The sequence below is a fragment of the Bos indicus genome, chromosome 10, assembly GCF_029378745.1.
Source record: "Bos indicus isolate NIAB-ARS_2022 breed Sahiwal x Tharparkar chromosome 10, NIAB-ARS_B.indTharparkar_mat_pri_1.0, whole genome shotgun sequence".
Lineage (NCBI taxonomy): Eukaryota > Metazoa > Chordata > Mammalia > Artiodactyla > Bovidae > Bos > Bos indicus.
This window is the reverse complement of record NC_091769.1, coordinates 14,930,569-14,949,806: the sequence shown is the minus strand read 5'-3', so window position 1 is coordinate 14,949,806 and position 19,238 is coordinate 14,930,569. Positions and strand designations below refer to the sequence as shown.

Below are 19,238 nucleotides of genomic sequence, written 5' to 3'. Positions count from 1 at the left end.
AAACCAAAAACTTCAGAGAAGCATGGAACAGTCAATTCACAGTGCAAAGTGCTGACAAGAGAGGTAAACTAAACACATCTGAAATGTTGAAATGCAGTGTATTTTAATCTTCCATGTGTTTAAAATCTCCATTTGTTAACACTATAACAAAATGAACATTTATAACTAAAGATAACATCAACCACTGCTACTACTAGAAATCACTGCCTTCTCGGATAGCACTGTGCTGACTCTACATGCCCAAATGATAGTTTTCAGAATCCTGAGGAATTTAGAATGTCTGAGAAATGTATATATTCTGTATAGAAAGCATTCTGTAAAGGAGATCTTTCTAAAATGAATCTTTTTAATCAGATAGAAATGCATACAGTTTTAAAAGTCAAAATTTTAGAAGGAAAACATGTCCCTTGCCCTGCCCCCATTTTTCATATCCTTAAGGCAACCATTTTCAAGTCTTTTTAGCTGTTTCTTCTGGCATTTCCCCTCCATTTCTACTATATAGTAGGTCTTTTAGAGTTATTTAAAATAACTAATATTTTAAATTTAAAAATTGTTTCCTATTAAAAGATAACGATTTAGATCTGTTATATCTCCTCTACCTCCATCTTTCTTTTTAAAAATATTTATTTGGCTCTTCTCGGTCTTAGTTGCGGCATGCAAGATCTTTTTTGCCTTTTTTTTTTTAACTTGCCGCATGCAAGATCTTTAGTTGCAGAATACAAACTCTTAGTTGTGGCATGTGGGATCTAGCTCCCTGACCAGGGATGGAATTCCGGCCCCCTGCACTGGGAGCGCAGAGTCTTAACCTCTGGACCACCAGGGAAGTCCCCACCTCCACCTCTCCATCATCATTTTTGGTTGAACCAATTGCTGGTGTTTACATTATTACTATGGCTGTAAATAATATTCACAGATGAGCCAAAAGTACATGATTACTGTTTATTTTTTGTATGACCTTCAGTTCAGTTCAGTCGCTCAGTCGTGTCCGACTCTTTGTGACCCCATGAATCGCAGCACGCCAGGCCTCCCTGTCCATCACCAACTCCCGGAGTTCACTCAGACTCACGTCCATCGAGTCAGTGATGCCATCCAGCCATCTCATCCTCTATCCCCTTCTCCTCCTGCCCCCAATCCCTCCCAGCATCAGAGTTTTTTCCAATGAGTCAACTCTTCTCATGAGGTGGCCAAGTACTGGAGTTTCAGCTTTAGCATCATTCCTTCTAAAGAAATCCCAGGGCTGATCTCCTTCAGAATGGACTGGTTGGATCTCCTTGCAGTCCAAGGGACTCTCAAGAGTCTTCTCCAACACCACAGTTCAAAAGCATCAATTCTTCGGCGCTCAGCCTTCTTCACAGTCCAACTCTCACATCCATACATGACCACAGGAAAAACCATAGCCTTGACTAGACAGACCTTTGTTGGCAAAGTAATGTCTGTTTTTGAATATGCTCTGACCTTACTTCTAGTTAATAACTGTACCATTTTTGTATTTGCTTAGTTTTCTATGAAGTAATAGTTAATTCATCTGCAAACTGCTAAAGTGCAACTTTCCTCTCAACATATTCAACTGTATCAGGTAAATCTCTGTTTTAATTTCCTTCTTCAAAATGTACTTCCTAAAACCCTCCATTAGGTTCCAACTGGAACTGCTTGCTCTCTTGGTGTGGCAAAAAACTGTGCTGATGGAATTTCCCTCTAACTTATCCTGGGAATTCCCTTGTCACTCGTGTTGGACCTCGTTTCCTTGTTCTCACTTCTTCCTTTCTGGATTTTCTCTTTTTAGTTGGGGTAGTTCCTCCAGTAGCTTCCTGCAAAGAGGGCATGGGAAGCACACTTTTTAAAAATTCCTTGTATTGTCTAAAAATATCTTCATTTACTCATACTTAAGAAGTGAGCTCGGCTCAGTACCGAATTCCAGACAAGAACGTGTGTTCTGTCAGAATTTTGTAAGGCTTTCCTCATCATCTTCTGTTAAGAAGCCTGAAATCTTTCTGATGGGCAATCTTTCACAGTCATCTATATATCCCTCACAGAAGTTTCTCATGGTTTTGTTTTTAATTGTATGAACTGACCATGGCTAAATTTTTACATTTAGCGATGTATGTGTGTCCTTCAATCCTGGGAAGATTTCTTACAGTAACCTTCCTTTGACTTCGTTCTCTTTCATGTCATTATTTAGATTATGACCTTCCTAAACTGTCTAATTCTCTTTTGCTCTTTTTCTTTTTCCTCTTGCATTTACATCTCTTGTCTTTAGCTGTATTTTCTGGGAGATTTCCTAAACTTTATCTTCTAACTCTTCTTTTAAAATTTTAATTTCTATGAGTTCTTTTCTGTTTGCTGCACATTTCTTTTCCTTCTACATCTTGTTCTTATTTTACATGAATTTATTATCTTCCTTTCTCTTGAGGATATAAATAAATTGGGTGTTTGACATTGTGGTTTTCTTCAGCTGCCTGCATTGTCTCTATAATTTGAGTTCTTTCTTACTGTTTTCTCTGGTCTCTGCCTCTCAGGCTTGATGTTCTCCTTGAGCAGGAGGAAATCTCTAGCTGTACATTTATATATATCTAATAATAAGTGCGTGCTCAGTCACTTTAGTCGTGTCCCACTCTGTGCGACCCTATGGACTGTAGCCCACCAGGCTCCTCTGTAAATGGGATTCTCCAAGAAAAGAATATTGGAGTGAGTTGCCATGCCCTCCTCCAGGGGATCTTCCCAACCCAGGGATCAAACTCGCAGCGTCTCCTGCAGCGTCTCCAGCGTCTTCTGCATCGCAGGCAGATTCTTTACTACTGAGCCACCCAGGAAGCCTCGTTATCTAAGATGACAAAGATGATGAGATGAACTGTGTGAGTGACCAGACCAGGGTACTTCACTCCAGGATGATCAGGCAGGAAACTTGGCTATCATGAGGATTCCTTTTATCTGATCAATTTTGGCAGAAAGGAATCCCTCAACCTCCTGGTTTGGCGATATAAGGTTGGCTTCCAGTGTTCTCCGAACACAGTAAGGGAATGGGGAGGGAGGAAGAAGAGGTCCTTACCATCCAGTAAGAACACATTTCAACTTAATCTCTTCTCAAATATTTAAGATTTTACACACACAGACACACATATACATAGATTGTGTGCCTGTATAAGAACACTAGTTCAACCACAGAGGAAGGACCATACACTGAGAAAGATAAATAATCAAGCAATAGTAACAAGTATTGTAGACTGAGTGTTTTTGAGATTAAATATAAAGTGCCAATGTTACTTTCTCATTAGCTATGACCCTATGTTATTAAAGGTCATAACTAACTTCTGAATAAGAATTAGGTACTTCCTTTTGAACCCCCTAATTACCCTTGTTCACACATTCCCACTGCAGTATTTTAAAGGATGTCATGAAGCAGACCCTGTATTACGAATCTTTATCTGGTATCAATTTGTAACTAATCATAAAGCAAAATGAATTCTAAAGGTAGACAAAAGAGGCATTTAACAATGTCCTAGTATTTCATTTATACTTTTGCTTTCTATCAACAACAAAAAAATTATCGAAAATACGGTGCATACATTAAAGATGGTACAGTACACCAAAAATATTTTATTCATTCTTTTCTTTTCTTTTTTTTTTTTTGCCATGATCTTTGTTCTTTTAATGTTGGGTTTTAAGCCAGCTTTTTCATCTTCCTCTTTTTTTTTTTTTTTTAATTTTATTTTATTTTATTCATTATTTTCAAAGTTGGATTCTTCTTTCAGTGGAACTGACTTTGGGATCATTTCTAATCCTTTCCATTTGAAATTGTTAATAAACAGTTGTTAGATTAGCAATTTGTCAGCAATGTCCAGTTCAACTGGAAAACCTAGTTAGACAGTTTCTACTGAAGGAGCAAGTTAGGTTGGTTACATACTTCTCCATAATCTTGTTCCACCCAATTTCTCATCTTTTATTGATTTCTCAATATAAGATGACCGAAAAATGACCTGCAGCGCCTACTCCTCTAGCTGACTATCTTTCCTCTTCTGCTATCTTCCATCACATGGCTTGCATTTAGCTCCGATATAATGACAAAACATGAAGATTGCATTCTCCTTCAAGCAAAGTACAAATCTTACATTCTGTTGAAAGGGCATACCATGGCTTTGATTTTTGATAATTTAAACATCATTCCCATTTATGTACTACCACAAAACCGATAGATATGTCCTTTAAAAGCTCCTTCTGGATGATAACTTGAATACTAAAAATAACAAACTCAAACCAAAACAGTTTAAAATTTGGATAAAGTATTACTTTCATAATAAAAAAGTTTAGCTTAATTTAAAAATCAAGAGTTTAAAATTCTAATACATTGCTAAACTTCTTATGTACAGGTAGGAAAAACAAAACTTTAGGTAAAAAGTTGCTCTGTACATAGCTGTGTAACAAACACTTTCTGGATTCATGAATGAGCCCTAAATGAGTTGTAGAAAGAGGGAATACTGGAACAATGAACACAAAGAGATAAGCTATTCTTCAGAGACAGGGGCATATAATCATATTAATTCAGTTCTCAAAAGTAACAACACGTCCTATGTGCTAAGTACAAATATAACATAATATGGTACTAGTATATGTAGAATTTGGATTCTAGTACTGACTTGGCCACTAATTTACTGAATCACAATTTTCCAGGGTCTATATTCTCATTTTAAAAAATGAGAGATTGACTAGAGCTTCTCAAAGGTTACTCAAATCCTCAAAATTCTATAATACTATAACTCTATTAAGGCTTCCCTCATAGCTCGGTTGGTAAAGAAGCCGCCTGCAATACAGGAGACCCCAGTTTGATTCCTGGGTAGGGAAGATCCTCTGGAGAAGGGACAGGCTACCCACTCCAGTGTTCTTGAGCTTCCCTTGTGGCTTAGCTGGTAAAGAATCTACCTGCAATGCGGGAGACCTGGCTTCAATCCTTGGACTGGGAAGATCCCCTGGAGAAGGGAAAGGCTACCTACCCACTCCAGTATTCTGGCCTAGAGAATTCCATTGCACTCTATCTGAAAGTTAAGCGGAAAAAGTAGAAGAGATAAATGTTAACAAAACAGGACTTCCCTGGCAGTCCAGTGGTTAAAATCCAAGCTTCCAATTGCAAGGGGCACGGGTTTGATCCCTGGTCAGGAAACTATGGTCCCACATGCTGCACAGTGCAGCCAGAAATTTTAAAAACTAAATTAATTTTAAAAATATTAACGAAACAATAAGTGAGGGAAAAAACGCATTCTGTAACTAAGCAAAATCTTTCAATCATTGCCTTCAATTTGGGTCCCAGAAAAGTGATTAGTAAAAAACCTTTGAGGGAAAGTATCAAGAGAAAGAATTATGTGAGGGTCACAGGTACAACCTATTCGATCAAACGCAGAGCTACAAATAGTGGAGTTCAGACTTGAAAGTCAGGTGACAAAGCCCACACGATGCTGTGGAGTGCTGACAATTACAGACACAAGTAAGTAACTGAAATGATTTTTTGTGTGTGGCCGTAACGCATGGCACAAGACCTCCCCCAACCAGGGACTGAACCTGCAACCCCTACAGTGGAAGCCCAGAGTCTTAACCACTCACTGGACCAACAGCAAGGTCCATGAAATGATGTTTTTAAAAACTGTAGGATCACAGGATCATAACATAAAATAGAACTTTATTTTTATTGACATATAGTTGACTTACTATGCTGTTAGTTTAAAATAGAACTTTAGAAATCCTCTTGTTCAACTCATCTAATGTATGAAGTTCTACTTGTAACCTCCTTAATTGATGGTCTCCCAGCCTCTGCTGAAACACTTAAGATTGTGAACTATGAGTTTACAATCTTAAAGCAGCACACATTATTGAAAAGTTCTGTGAATTGATGCTCAATGGTTTTAAATTTTCATTCTGTTAGTAGAGACCCTTCCCAGCCTGGTCCCTTATTTCATGAGCATTCTGCTATCCATCATACTCAGAGTGAGTAATATAATCCAGATAAAAGTCTGACTATTCTTAGTATTATCTATCTTATTATGAACACAGCTATTTCTACCAGTGCAACCTAATAAGGCATTTTAGGCTGACTGGATTATTTTCTTTAGGCAAATGGAAGGATGTTTTATGTTACGCTTTTTTTTCAGCAGGGGCAGGGAGTCACATCCACATCATATTGTCACTCATATTAAGATTGAGGTTAACTAAAACCTTTATTCAATAGTTTTCACATGAAATGCTACTAGGTTAAACCCCCTCATTTTCTAATTTTTTTTATTTAAAAATAGAACTTTATATATAGTACTGTTAAACTTCCTTTTTTTCATGTTTATCATTCCAGCCTTTCAAAATGCTGTTTACGAATTGCACCCTGCAGTCTCAACTGTAGCGCTTATCATACAGGGTTCCTTGATTTTCTAGTCTACGTCCTCCCTAGACTTTGACATTTTCAAGGACACTTTGCTCCACATGACCTATGCTAAGTATGGTGGATGATCCAGTAAATGCACTGGAAATGATAGTGATGATGAATTAATTCCTCTTGATTCTGTCATCTAATATATTCTTCCCAGTTTTGTGTCACCGACAAAATCTGAGAGTTTTGCTTCTTAAATAGTCATACAGATCACGCTTAAAACTTGAGATGTAACAGGGTCAAGGCTATAGAGGCCAATGGCACATGATAAGAAATTCCCCTTCAGATAACAAAGTTAAAGATTACAAATATGACTGTTCAACTACTTAGGAGACAGATGATTATGTTCCCCAGGATTCTCCAATTTTAAGGTAATTATTCAATAAACATTGTCCAGGGTGCACAAGAAAAACAATTCAGGTTATTATATACCAGTCTTGACTTATAGCTCTCAGAGAAAAACAAGCTTAGAAAAAAGATATCCATCTTTTGGGGAGGGGGATGTCACACATCTTGTGGGATCTTAATTAGTCCCCCAAGCAGGGACTGGACTCAGGCCCTTGCAATGAAAGCCCTGAGTCCTATCCACTGGATCACCAGAGAATTCTCATAAATGTTGTTTTTAATTTTATTTTTAAAATTTCTATCCCATTATGGTTTATTATAGGATATCAGTTATAGTCCCCTATGCTACACAGTAGGATCTTCTTGTCTCTTTTATAAACAGTAGTTTGTATCTGCTAATCCACAACTCCTAATTTATCCCCCTCACTCCCTTTCCCCATTGGTAACCATAAGTTACATCTGTGAGGTGATTCCGTTTTGTAAATTTATTTGTGTCATATTTTAGATTCCACATATAAGTAATATCAAATAGCATGTCTTTCCCCACCTGACTTAGTGCACATAGTGTGATAATATCTAGGTCCATCCATGTTGTTACAAATGGGCATTATTTCATTTTTATGGTTGGACAGTATTTCATTGTGTATATATACCACATCTTTATCCATTCATTTCTTGACGGACATTTAGGCTGCTTCCACGTCTTGACTATTGTAAACAGTGCTGCGATGAACACTGGGGTACACGTGTCTCTTTCAATTCTGGTTTCCTCGGTGTGTATGTCCAGCAGTGGGATTGCTGGGTCATAAGGCAGTTCTATTTCCAGTTTTTAAAGGAATCTCCACACTGTTCTCCATAGTGGCTGTACTAGTTTGCATTCCCACCAACAGTGTAAGAGGGTTCCCTTTTCTCACTGAGGTGCATTATACAAATGTCCTTAAAAATCCTGGGAATGACTGCTCACAAACTACTAAGAAATACTGGGGAAAAAAATAGGTTACACGGAAAACCCAAGTCCTACAGTGACAGCTTGTCTAAGTATTCTTTTAAATCCTATCAGAAACCTATTAATGATAATACCCCTTTATTTTCTACATAAATAGAATACTTTCACCTGATATTCTACAAGTTATAGCTAAGAGAAACAACAGAAACATCCTTTACTGCAAGGTAATACTGCTAATAAAGCAAAATTGCTAAAGTATTACAAACCTTACACAGATCATTATCTTCAGAACAGATCAGTATGATATTTACATGCAAAGCTTCTATAATAGTGAAAGCAAGTTTAAGAAAATGCTCACATTTTCTTTGGAGAAATTCCATTAAGGTGAGACCACGAAAACATACTACACACTCTTCCTGAAATTTAGGGAGGGAGGAAGATCAGCTACTCACAAGCCTCTGATGTAAAAAAAAAAAACCTAACAGCATCCATATTTACATATCCAGAACATTAAACAAATTTAAAAAGTGGGGGGAGGGGGGCAAACCAATGCCAATTTTACTGTCAGGGAAGAAGTAATTTTTTTAAGCACAAAATTAGGAAAAAAGTTTAATTCATATGTCCAAAGGTCAAAAAAACTAGCCAACAAAAGAAAGAAATGTACTATAATTATGCTAAAAGAATAATTTACCTTTTGTTATTATTAGAAAATAAAATATATACATATATTATGAGCTTATCATAATCAAACAAACAAAAAAACTCAATACCATTAAACACATAACTAATCAAATTCCAGAACATTTCTCCATGTAGTCAAAGCCATAATATTCTTTACAGTGCAAGTTCAATTCTTTCCTTCCTAAATCTACAAGGGTGTAATCTTCCATTCAAAGATCAAAAACAGATTCTTTGACAGAGAAGAAACAATACCTATAGCTGCATCCTACGTCTAAAATGATTAAAAAAAAGAAAAAGAAATTAGCTAGGCATATTGCCTAGCTTGGAAGAAACAACACTGAAAAGGCCTTTTAAAAATCTGTTCGATAAATTAGTATTCAACCCTCAAAGTTCCCCTAAAACAGCAATGTTTTTCAGGGAAATGTAACCGAAGTTTTATATATAATATATATATATAAATACATATATAATAATTGTTAATATTACAACGTGTTGATTCCAGCCCTTCCTTTCCCTACTTCCCCCACAAGTCTGTTCTCTATGTCTGTGAGTTTGTTCGTTTTCTATTAAGTTGGTGCAAAAATAATTATGGTTTCAAACCCTGAATTTTAAATCATTATAATTAACCTCAAACATATCTTTATTAATGAAAAATAGGAACCATTACAATCAATACATTTTTGCCAATAAGAAATAAATTTGTTTCCTGTAGCATAAAAATCTGTGCTTCGGGATTCAAGGAACACTTGGAAAGTATTTTCTGCATCCTGCTGGTTGTGAAAGCATTTTCCCTGCAAAAAAGTTGTCAAGATGCTTGAAGAAGTGTTAGGCAGTTGGTGAGAGGTTGGGTGAACATGGCAGATGAGGCAAAACTTCAACTTGTGAATCACTGGCTGTGCAAAGCGCAGTCAGGTGCTGTCACAGAGAAGAACCGGGCCCTCCCTGTTGACCGGTGCTGGCGGCAGGCCGTGCAGTTTTCAGTGCATCTCATCAGTCTGCTGAGCATTCTTCTCATATGTCATGGTTGCACTGGGATTCAGAAAGCTGTAGTGGATCAGACCAGCAGCGAAACACCAGTGACCATGATCTTTTTGGGGGGCAAATTTGGCTTTGGGAAGTCCTTTGGAGCTTCCTCTGAGTCCAACCACTGAGTTGGTTGGTGCTGGTTGTTGTATAAAATTCACTTTTTGTCACATGTCACAATCCAATCAAGAAATGGTTCACTGTTGTTGCACAGTATAAGAGAAGATGACACTCCAAAATGACAATTTTTGATTTGTGGTCAGCTAATGAGGCATTCACGTACCGAGCCTTTACACCTTTCCATTTTGCTTCAAATGCCAAGTGACCACACAATAGTCAATGCTGAGTTCTTGGGCAACTTCTCCCATTAGTTGTAAGAGGATTAGCTTTGAGGATCCTCTCAGTTGGTCACTGTCACCTTCTGATGGCCAGTCATGGTGCTCCTCATTTTCAAGGCTCTAGTCTCCTTTGTAAAACTTCTTGAGCCACCACTGCACTGTAAGTTCATTCGCAGTTTCTGGGCCAAATGCATTCTTGATCTTGCAGGTTTTCTCTGCTGCTTTATGACCCATTTTGAACTCAAACAAGAAAATCGCTAGAGTTTGCTTTTTGTCTAACATCATTTCCATAGTCTAAAATACAAATAAAATAAACAGCAAGTAATAATTCATTAACAAAATACATAAAGCAAGAAATGCACATTAAAATGATGTATAACCACAATTAAGAACATATTCCAGTATCAAATGGCAAAGTTCAACAATGCAAAACTGGAATTACTTTTGCACCAACCTAATAGGTTCATTTGTGTCACATTTTAGATTCCACATATAAGTGAGAATCATACAGTATTTGTCTTTCTCTGATTGACTTAGTAGAATAATCTCTAGATCCCTTCATTTGGCTACAAATGGCATTACTTCATTCTTTTTTATGGCTGAGCAGTATTCCATTGTTTGCATGAACCACATCTTCTTTATCCATTCATCTGTCGATGGACATTTAGGGTGCTTCCATGTCTTGGCTATTGTGAAGAGTGCAGCTATGAACATAGGGGTGCATGTATCTTTCTGAATTAGTTTTGTCCAGATACATGCACAGGTGTGGAATTGTTGGATCATATGGTAATTCTACTTTCAGTTTTCTGAGGAACCTTCATACTGCACCAACTTACATTCCCACCAACAGTGTAGAAGGGTTCCCTTTTCTCCACATCCTCTCCAGCATTTGTTATTTGTAGACCTTTTAATGATGGCTATTCTGACCAGTGTGAGGTGGTATACCTCATGGTAGTTTTGATTTGCATCTCTCTAATAACTGGCAGGGCTGCCCTTGTGGCTCAGTGGTAAAGAATCTACCTGCCAAGCAGGAGACACAGGTTGGATCCTTGGGTCAGGAAGATACCCTGGAGAAGAAAATGGCAACTCACTTCAGTATTCTTGCCTAAGAAATCCCATGAACAGAGTAGCCTGGCAAGCTACAGTCCACTGGGGTCACAAAAGAGTTGGAGACGACTTAACAACAACAATTAGCAATGACAAGCATCTTTTCCTATGCCTCTTGGCCATCTGTATGTCTTCTTTGGAGAAATGTCTGTTTAGGTCTTATGCCCATTTTTTGACTGGGTTGTTAAGAGTTGTCTGTATATTTCGGAAATTAAGCCCTTGCTGGTCATATCACTTGCAAATATTTTCTCCCATTCCAACAGGCTGTCTTTTTGTTTTGTTTGTGGCTTCCTTTGCTGTGCAAGGCTTTATGTTTGATTAGGTCCCATTTGTATATTTTTGTTTTCATTTCTATTGCCTTGAGACTGACCAAAGAAAATATTGGTATGATTTATGTCAAAGAATGCTCTGCCTATCATCTCTTCTAGGAGTTTTATAGTGTTTTATCTTACACTCAAGTATTTAAGCCATTTTGAGTTTATTTTTCTGTGTGGTGTGAGGGTGTGTTCTAACTTCACTAATTTAAATGCAGCTGTCCAACTTTCCCAGTACCACTTGCTGAAAAGACTGCCTTTCCCCCCCATCTTACAGTCTTGCCTCCTTTGTTGAAGATTAATTGAACGTAAGTGTGTGAGTTTACTTCTGGGCTCTCTATCTTGTTCCACTGGTCCATATGTCTGTTTTTGTACCAGTAGCACACTATTTTGATTACTGTAGCACTGTCTGAAGTCTGGAAGGGTTATGCCTCCTGTTTATTCTTTTTCCTCAGGATTGCTTCCACAATTCTGGTTCTTTTACAGTTCCCTATTTAGGCTTATTTGTTCCAGTTCTGTGAAAAATGTCATGGGTAACTGAAAGAGATTGTGTTAAATCTGCATGTTGCTTTGGGCAGTATAGGCATTTTAACAATATTAATTCTTCTAGTCCAAAAGCATGGGATATCATTCCATTTCTTTGAATCATCTTCAATTTCCTTTATTAATGTTCTATAGGTCTCATCATAAAATTTTGTCTTTCACCTCCTTGGTCAGGTTTATTCCAGCGGGGGGAGTGTGGGGTGTGGGTGTGGGTGGGTGGGTGTGTGTGTGGGTGGGTGTGATTTTAAAAGGTTTTTTTTTTTTTTTTTTAAAAACAACCCAATCAAAACATAGGAAGATCAACAGATGACCACGAGGCAAATGTAAAGACATTCAACATCACTATTAGAGAAATGCAAATCAAAGCTACCATGAGGTACCACCTCACATGAGTCAGAATGGCTGAATGGACATCATCAAAAAGTCTACAAATAACAAATACTAGAGAGGCCGTGGAGAAAAGGAAACTCTCCTCACTGTTGGTGGGAATGTAAGTTGGTGCAGCCATCATGGAAAACAGTATGGAGGTTCCTCAGAAACTAAAAACAGAATTACCATATGATCCAACAATCACAGTCCTGGGCATATATCCAGAGAAAAACATGGTTCAAAGGGATACAAATGCCAAAGTTCACTGCAATGCTGTTTGCAATACCCAAGTCATGGAAGCAAACTAGATACCCACTGACAGATGAATGGATAAAGAAGATGGACATTTATACAATGGAATATCACCTAGTCGTTAAAAAGAATAAAATGCCACTTGCAGCAACATGGATTGACCTACAGATTATAATACAAAATTAAGTCAAACAGAGAAAGACATATCATATGATATCACTTAAATACAGAATCTTTTTTAAAAAAAGATACAAATGAATTTATTTACAAAATAGAAACAGACTCACAGACTTAGAGAACAAACTTACAGTTACCTGGGGAGAAACAGATTGGCAGTTGGGGACTGGTAAGTACACAATGCTATATTTAAAACAAATAAGCAACAAGGACCTACTGTACAGCACAGGGAACTGTGCTCAACCCTCTGTAGGAACTTACAGGAAAAGAATTTAAAAAATAACACATACATGTGTATGCATGTGTATGTGAAACACTTTGCTGTACATCTGAAATTAATACAACATTGTTCATGAACTATACTCTGAAATAAAATAACAAAATTTTAATAAAATTGTAAAGGTTTTTTTTTCAAATAGTCTCTTTCTGATATTTCATTGTTAATGAAATGCAACTGACTTCTGTATGTGCATCTTGTATCCTGCTACCTTGCTGAATTCATTTATCAGTTCTAGTGTTTCTATGTGGAGTCTTTTGGGTTTTCTATATATAGTATGTCATCTACATATAATGACAATTTTATGAGGTTATTTCTTTTAAACTTCAAATTTTACTCACTGTAATAAAGCTAGCTACCCAGACATGAAAAATCAAAAATCCTAAATAAAACTTAAAACTAGAAACAATCTGATTGGGTTTCACATTAAAAGGATCCAATTTAAATGACAGGATACTTCAAGTCACCATTTTCTAAACCAGGTTCAAAGGGTTAATAGATATTCAAAGTAATATGGTATTGTGGCAAAACCAATCAAGGAAATTCAAGATTCTGTAATTCCCCACCATGCCCTACCTTCTCAAATAATATTTACATATTAAAGGTCCTAAGAAGTCCTGCAGAAAGAAGTATGTTAACTCTGTATCCAATATTTTGCAAAGTTACCTGGCCACTAAACTCTTCATTATTATTATTATTCAATCACTGTCATCTCATTTCCTAGCACTTCACAAAAAAAGAATTTTAGAAAAACCAACAAGATCTTCAAATTTTCCACTGTACACCTGTTGTTATAGCAACATTATTAAAAGCAGCCCCTTCCACTCTTAAGTGTCCCACTTTGGATGATAAATTATATGGTCACCCTAGAATTAACTCTAAAACTAAACAGATATTTTAAAGCCAAATGCCAAATTAACAGGGCCATGTTACTACATGCAGTTAAAATGTTATACAGATGATGATTAATCTTGATCTCTTTTTCTCAAATTTCTGAAAAAATTCTCCACTAGCAATCATATATGTTCAAAATACTCTGGACTACTGAATTCTCGCTAAATGAACTCACAAACCAGATGTAGACAGTGAAAGATATCTGTAATTGCATAATTTTTAAAAAGTGTCTATTATATATAACTGTAAGGAAAGGAAAACTCTTGAAGACATTACAGCACGTCCACACAAGACATTTTATGTTTTAAAAGGTATTTTTTTAAATTATTTCAGTTCTCAATTGTGAGAGGTCCTCAGAATTCTTGACTTTATTTTCACTCACTCCAATCTTCCTAGATGACCTCAATCATCTCATAACACTTTGAGGTTAACAATCCCCAAATCTTCATTTCTAGCCTAGCCTTTGTCTTCTGAATTACAATGTTAAACACTTCTATGTCCCAGCAGTCAGCTCAACACATCTAAACTTAACAAATCAAACTTCTCTCAAACCACTTAACCAGTTATTCAAGCCAGAAAACTTCTATGCCACCTTCTCCCTCACTCACGTCTATTTTCCAAGTCACATCAATCCTACCACTTTAAATGTCTATTACCACTTTAATTCGGACTACCATGATCCCTTTCCTAGATGTCTGTAAGAAATTCTCCTTGTCTCCCCTATTATCTTTTCAAGTCATTCTTCACACTAGAGGTCTATTCTAAAATAGAAAGATGATCATGTCACTCCTGAGCTTAAATCTTTCATGATTAGCCACTAGACTAAGGATAAAGGGCAAATTTCTCAGCATGGCCTAAGAGATCCTTCATGATCCAGTCTTGGACACTGCCGCTAAAAGCCCTGTTAACCAGCTTTCCATCCTCCAGGACTTTCATACACATGCTGTTTTTTAATACCTCTCCTCTCCTCTCCCATCCTAATCTTCTTCTAGTTAATTTCAACTCATTCAGGTCACACCTTATAAGTCATCAACTTTGGGATACTTTCCACAGGCTATCCTCAATATTAGTAAATTTACCTTCTTATGTGCTCTACAATTTAACCCAACACGGTTCTCATGCCAAAATGTAGAGAAGCCTTATTTACTTGTCTGCTGCTGCTGCTAAGTCGCTTCAGTCGTGTCCGACTCCGTGCAACCCCATAGATGGCAGCCCACCAGGCTCCTCCATCCATGGGATTTTCCAGGCAAGAACACTGGAGTGGGGTGCCATTGCCTTCTCCGATTTACTTGTCTACTTTCTACCAAACCACAAGCTCAGTCTATACAAACTGTTTTGTTCACTGTCAATGAATATGAGTAACAATGTTCTGGCATCTCGAATATTATAAACCATATTGGCAGTGTAAGCCTATTAGAAATAATATATATTCTCTCACAAATAAGGACATTACATAATTCTGATCAGTGCCTACTCAGCATGTTACTGCTATTTAAACAGTAACTTACTTAATTTGGACAGGTAAAGAATTTTGTTCTTAATCCTACAAAAATGGGGGAGTTACAGAAACTTCTCCAGTTGCAGAAATGTAGGGTTGAGAGAGAGACTGACATATAATCAAAAAGGCCATCTGACTAAAACTGAAAAGGGAAATTAAGATACGAGGCCAATTTAGGGGTTGTTAATATCAGCATGAAACTATGAGAGTCTGAAATAATAAGGGTGATAACAGGGAAGGGAAGGAAGGCACAACATTTAAAATATTTGACAAGACTTGGAAGTGAAGGATGTAGCTCAGATGGCTCAGAAATACACACAGTTTGCCTTCCTTGAGTGCCCAAACTAGGTCAGGTCTCCTTGTTACATGTGCTTATAGAATTTTGTTCTTTTCCTTTACAGAATTTAGTACAGTTTCAGACTCAATTTCAACATGAGAAGTTCTGATAACAATTTGGCTCCAGCTGTCCACAATTACATCACTCTGTCATATAGAAATCCAGACATGGCTCTACTGGATGTGCGATAAACATGCCTCAGTGTCTCTCATTACCTTTTCTCACGCTGTTCCCTCTGCTTGAAACAATCTCCCTGCAATCAAAACCTTTCGAGAAGTCTCCTCTTTTGAGGACCAGTTTAAAATAAGCCTGGCCAGAAGTGACTAGTCTTCCTCTCATGAATATACTGTTAACTGTTTACACAGTTATTCTTTTATAGCTTTTTATTACAGTTGTTCTAGACATTTCTCTCCTCCACAACAAAGGCAAAACTCCCTGAGGTTAGCTCTGGGGTGGCAGTGCAGAGGTAGGTGTGAAAAGGCTGAAGAGAAGGAAACTGCAAGCACAAACAGCGGCAGAGGAGAAGGTAGCAGGAATTCAACAAAAGTAAGTCTAAGAACACCACCCACGCCCTCTCCTAAAGGAGTCTTATACTGGGTACAACAGACTACAGCCTTTCCTCCTGCTCCTCATGTTAGTTATTGGCAATATTATTTCTAGAAATCAATGCCCAAAAGAAATACAATGTAAGCCACAATGGTTAGCCACACATGGAATTTAAAATTTTCCACTAATCACTTTTTTTTTTTTTTAGATGAAATTCAGATACCTTTATTTGGCTAGATTCTCATCAAAATTTTCTGTCTGATATTCATATTTAAGTTAACTTCAGCCCTGAAAATTTGCTGATGTTTAGATAACACGCATAAATATGTCATAGGGAATATAAATCATAATCATGACATATATGGAGTGCTTTTTCAGAAACTGTGTAAATTAAATACTTATACCTTATTTCATTTTCAAAATGATCATATAAAACCACAACTCTTATGACCCCTGTTTGATAGGGAAGGAAACTGAGGGTTGGAGATTTTTTACTTGTCCAATTGTGAACTATGGAGACGGGACTTAAGACTCTGAAGTCTTTGCTGGATTATACTGCCTTGTGGATGACCAAATACCATTAAAAACTAACAAAAAGAGCATCAACATGATTCTAATGAAGGATGTCAAAAGGTACACATTTTACTCCCAACTCTTCCATTTCACCCAGTACTTGAGGGAATCATTGGGAGAGGTGAGGTGAAACCGCCTTTTTCGTTCTGATAAATGAACACAGCTGCCTAATTTAAAATAATTTTGGCTCTACCACTGGACTTCATGTATCATTTTTACTGGTTATACTATTTAAGTTAAATTTAGATGATGTTGTTGGTTGGTCTCTAAGTTGCGTCCAACTATTTTGCAACCCAGTTGACTGTAGCCCACTGGCCTCCTCTCTCCATGGGGTTTTCCAGGCAAGAATATTGGAGTGGGTTGCCATTTCCTACTCCACACTAATCACTCTTTAAAAAGTAAAGAGAAAAAGGTAAAATTCATAGTATATTTTGCTTAACGCAGTATATATCCAAAGTAGTATCATTCAAACATATAATCAATATAAAACAACTGAAATATATTCCTTTATTTCCACGCTATGTCTTCAAAATCTAGTGTATCTTTTTCTCACAGCCACATCTCAAATGTGCAATAGCTACAAATACAATAAATAAACCACAATGGAAAAGAATATGAAAAAGAATATACATATATACACATATATGTGTGTGTATAACTGAATCACTTTGCTGTACAGCAGAAATCTATAAATGAACTATACTTCAATAACATTTTTTAAAAGCAAAAATAAAAAAGTAACTAAACAATGCAGCTCTAAAATAATATTCACCCTGTCATTCACTGGCTCCAAACCAATACCCTGGGCTGTATCTGACTCTTGCTCATTACTGTCCAACCTCACACACGTACTTCCATGGCCTCACCTTAGATCTTTGCACCAAAACCTGTACCACCTTCAAAAATCACCAATTCAAATACTCCACTCTCCAACTACCACCTATTCTTACGTGCTTAAGCACCTTCACTCCAACAACTCAACTTTATCATGACCTCCAGTTAAGTGATGTTTATCACTCTCTATCCCTTCAGCTTAGATTCCTTTTTTTTTTTTTTTTGGTGGGGGGGGCATGGTATAGCATTAAACATTCCTGTGCAAAATCCCCTTCCCCACTCTATGCCTGGCACACTCTACCTGTTCTAACTTTACAACTCAGGCAGACAGAAGAATGCATGCACACAGGCAAAGAGATGTTACAATACACTCATAATCATCCATCTCAATAGGTATAGGCATCCTACTAAATTTTCCAGTAACCAGCAAACTTCCCACAGAAAGATAACTTGTGCATCTTTCCCTTGTTCCTCTCATATCTCCTTTCCCCCAATACTACCTTTAGGAAGCATAGCACTAATGTCAGTCACTCAGTCATGTCTGACTCTTTTCGACCCTTGGATTAAAGCCCACCAAGCTCCTCTGTCCATGGAATTCTCCAGGCAAGAATACTGGAATGGATATTCCCTTCTCCAAAGGATCTTCCCAACCCAGAGATTGAACCTCATTCTCCTGCACTGCAGGCAGATTCTTTACTGTCTGAGCTGCCAGGGAAGCCCACTTAGGACGCATGCATAAAATCAATGACTTTCTCTAACAATGTTATTTGGTATATTTGATATATATTTTTTTAAAAAACTTGCAAAATTAAACAGCATTTTTTGCTAATTATAAAAATTTAGATTCATATAAGTGCAGGAGAACCAAATTATCTTTCATATAATATATGAAAACCATATATAACCATGTAACCATATAAACCATATATAACCATATAACCAGAATCCCAGAATATAAGTTTCATGAGGGCAAAGAATCTATTTCATTCCCAACCTACTACTGAGCATCTAACCTAAGTGTCTGGTACATAAACCAGCCTTCATTTTTATTGATGGAATAAATAAGAACCTTGCTGTAAGCAACTGTGATATGAAAGACAAAACTTGAAATAGACAAAAGGAAGGGGGAGGAGAGAGTGCTTATTTGTTTTCAAGATTTAACACGGAATATCTATAGCCCAGAAAACGCATAATTATTTTTACTTTACATAAGACTTTTAAAAGTGTATCAAACAAAACAATGGACAAAAATCAAATATAACTTTCAATGGTTTGCATGTGTGCGTGCTAAGTAGCTTCAGTCATGTCCGACTCTTTATGACCCTATGGACTACAGCCCACTAGGCTCCTCTGTCCAAGGGATTCTCCAGGCAGGAATACTGGAGTGGGTTGCCATGACTTCCTCCAGGGGATCTTCCTGACCCAGGGATCAAACCATTGTCTCTTACATCTCCTGCATTGGCAGGCAGGTTCTCTACCACTAGTACCACCCAGGAAACCCTTTAATGGTTTTTCCTTTAACGGTTTAGGCATCCACTAAAAAGCTAGATTTCTCCTATAACTGATTTAATGTCTTCATAAACTATACCACAAACACATATAAATCTAAGCACTTCTAAAGACTCAACCAAGTGTGGATCACTGTGGCCATTAACCAAAGCCTCCTTTTCTTCCCCAAACATCACTGAGCATAATTAATAGATTCCATGGGCATGAATATCTGCCACAGTTACATATATTTTCAAAATGAGGTCTCCACTTGTGGAATCCTTCTCTTCAAA

General features: G+C 37.2%; 1 protein-coding gene and 1 long non-coding RNA gene across 3 annotated transcripts in view; both read right to left on the bottom strand.

Moving 5' to 3' along the window:
* Window positions 1-19,238, bottom strand: part of PIAS1 (protein inhibitor of activated STAT 1) — a 128,078-nt gene that overhangs the window by 94,235 nt on the left and 14,605 nt on the right. The gene's annotated exons all lie outside the window — the stretch shown is intronic.
* Window positions 3,605-19,238, bottom strand: part of LOC139185197 (uncharacterized) — a 29,353-nt gene continuing 13,719 nt past the window's right edge. The window contains exon 2 of the long non-coding RNA XR_011568733.1: window positions 3,605-10,030. This is a non-coding gene — a long non-coding RNA (uncharacterized lncRNA). The remainder of the gene's footprint in view (window positions 10,031-19,238) is intronic.